A 3,155-nucleotide genomic window follows, 5' to 3' on the forward strand; every position below is an offset into this window, starting at 1 on the left:
TTAGCCGGGCATGGTGGTGCGTGTCTGTAATCCCAGCTACTCAGGAGGCTGAGGCAGGAGAATCGCTTGAACCCGGGAGTCGGAGGTTGCAGTGAACAAAGATCATGGCACTGTACTCCAGCCTGGGTAACAGAATGAGACTCTATCTCAAAAAAAGACAAAGAAAAAATGTTGTCGTTGGCCAGGTGCAGTGGCTCACGCCTATAATCCCAGCACTTTGGGTGGCCGAGGCAGGTGGATCACTTGAAGTCAGGAGTTCGAGACTAGCCTGGACAACATGGAGAAACCCCGTCTCTACTAAAAATATAAGAATTAGCCAAGTGTGGTGGTGCGTGCCTGTAATCCCAGCTACTTGGGAAGCTGAAGCAGGAGAATCGCTTGAACCCGGGAGGCGGAGGTTGCAGTGAGCCGAGATTGCGCCACTGCACTCCAGCCTGGGCGACAGAGTAAGACTCTGTCTCAAAAAAAAAAAAAAAAATTGTTGTTATGAAGGCTTATTGTCAAATAAAGTAGGAAGAATGTGTTTAGCAATGTTTAGCTGGATGGTGACCCTCCAGTTGTACTCTTGTCCTGGACCCCGCACTGTTTAGGGGTGGCTTGCTTCATTGCTCATTTGCTGCTGGACCCCAGGGCGTGACCCACAAAGGCTTCCTCTGCCTGAGGCTCCAGAGTTCCCTGCTGTCTTCACACAGCCCTGGACCGTGGGAAGGTGGGGAATCCCAGAACACATATTTTGCTGTGCTTTTCTCAGACCTCAGACAACATCTCCTTCCCTCGTCACTGTATGATGGGCAAGTGACAGCTCATACTTCCAGTCTCAGCCCAGATCTGCCCTCCCTGGCTCCAGCAGACAGATGGCTGCCCCTTCAGATGCCCCATGGTATTTGCAAGTTACCTATTAAAGTGGTTCTTCCACGTGGATTCAGCGCGATGCCCAAATCCAAGTGCGACAAGAAAGTCTCCTTAACCGGAACTGCCATGAAAGGCTTGAAATTGAAACAAAACCTGATAGAAGAGCTTTGGAAATGTGTGGACACCTACGAGTACCTTTTCATCTTCTCTGTGGCCATTGTGAGGAACAGCAAGCTGAAGGACATCGGAACGCCTGGAAGCACAGCTCGATGTTCTTTGGCAAAAACAAGGTGATGATGGTGGCCTTGGGTCAGAGATGAGAACAAAGACAGCCTGCACCACGTCAGCAAAAGGTTGAGGGGTAAAGTGGGTCTCCTATTCACCAACCGCACAGAGGAGGAGGTGAATGAATGGTTTACGAAATACACAGAAATGGACTACCCCCGAGCTGGTAACAAAGTAGCTTTTGCTGTGAGCCTGGACTCAGGGTCCCTGGAGCAGTTCCCCCACTCCATGGAGCCACGGCTCATGCAGCTGGCCCTGCCCACTGCCCTCAAGAGAGGTGTGGTGACCCTGCTGTCCGACTATGAGGTGTGCTGACTACGGAGCAGGCTCGCGTCCTGAAGCGTTTTGGGTATGAGATGGCTGAATTCAAGGTGACAATCAAATATATATGGGAATCCCAGTCGGGAAGGTTCCAGCAGATGGGAGATGACTTGCCAGAGGGTGCATCCGAGTCTGCAGAAGAGTCAGACTCAGAAGACCATGACTGAAAGGGACTCAGGACTGAAAGTCTCCTGGAACCTTCTGAGTCTCACTGGACCACGCAGGACTGCTGCCACCCCTCTAGAGACAGCAGCTTTTTATTTGGCTGTAGAGAGGGAACACGCTGGGCACTGACTTCCTGTAAAGAATAAAACTTTGCAGGATGCCTCCCTGGAGACAAAAAAAAAAAAAAAAAAAAGGTTCTTCTGCCACACAGGAGGTTTGTGGACTGCCTCTTTATGGATCAGGACCTTTTCTTGAGCAGGAACTTGGGAGCTCTGGGAGTACGGAGCAGGCAGGGCCTCTGTGTGGGGCCCAGAGCTCAGTGCTGGCATGATGAGGCTTTGATATCTCTGAAGTCTGCAGGGCTTGAGCACTGAAGAAACTCAAAATTCTAGGGAAAACTAGCTGAGGACTTGGGCTTTGCCCAGGGGTGAAACCACCTGAGAAGGCCCCAGAGAACCAAGGTCTGAGAGGAGGTTGGTGGGAACCCCCACTGGCACCCCTGCCAGCCGCCATCTCTGAGGGCCGGGGTGGTGACTGGCAGCCAGGGGCTCAGTGGGGAGGCCAGAAAGTGGACAGGGGCCTCTTGCAGAAAATCAAGGCTCAGCTGGTGGCTCTGAGGTGGGGGAAGAAGGGAAAAAGCCAGATGTTGGAGGCAGCCAAGGTTGGGGGTGGGATGGAAGTGGCTGAGCTGAAAAGAGGCAAGGGCCAGCCTAGGAGGCCAACCCATACCTCACTCACAGCCTCTGGCTCCCTGGAGAAGGATGTTCTTGTTGGCAGAAGCCGGGGCAGGTGGAGTGTGAAGGGAATCCTGCCCTTCCTATCCTCAGAGGACACTTCAAATGAGTGGCAGCCCCGATATTTACCAAGTACCTGCTATGTGCCAGGCACTGTGCTGAGGGGCTTCACCTCACTTTCCCTAGAGAGCCATGGCCTACCTGTCCGGTGGCATCAGAGACCACCTAATCCAGTTCTCACATTTGCCGGAGGAGGAAGCTGAGGCTCAGACACGGGGAATGGCTTGCCCTGAGGTGAGCGAGAAGTGGATCCTGGGCTGGAGTTTGGGTCTCTTGACTCCTTGTCCCGGGTGCTTCCTTAACTGTCCCTGGGCCATCCAGGACAAGGACATGCTCTGCCCAGAGCTGTTGGAACCACAGCAATGGACCAGCCCAAGCTCCCGCCATGATAGCTGGCCCTGCCCTGATGCCACCACCCTCTGTGCCCCTGCCATGGCCCATAGTGCCTGGCGACTAGGGGACTAGGAGGGGCTGATTCAGCTGCAGGCTATTCTTTCTCTGGAAAGAAAGAAAGGGCCCTGCCTCCCACAGGCCCAGCTATCCGCTCTCTCTGGATCCCTGACTCCCCGTCCAGCCTTCAGCTCCCCTAAGGCCCATGGGATCCTGTCTCCTTTAACCCAAATCCAGGAGGAGTCTGAGACAGCCGTTGGGACTGGGAAGTGAGAGGCCAGGTCCCCTGTTTCATTCTATTTATTTTTTTCGTCATTATCATCATTGATAGCCTCACAATGATTGAGA

General features: G+C 53.4%; 1 pseudogene; it reads left to right on the forward strand.

Moving 5' to 3' along the window:
* Positions 1–930: 930 nt before the first annotated feature.
* On the forward strand, positions 931–1,625 carry LOC105524661 (annotated as a pseudogene).
* Positions 1,626–3,155: the final 1,530 nt, after the last annotated feature.

Source organism: Colobus angolensis, unplaced genomic scaffold, assembly GCF_000951035.1.
Source record: "Colobus angolensis palliatus isolate OR3802 unplaced genomic scaffold, Cang.pa_1.0 Scaffold50, whole genome shotgun sequence".
NCBI lineage: Eukaryota > Metazoa > Chordata > Mammalia > Primates > Cercopithecidae > Colobus > Colobus angolensis.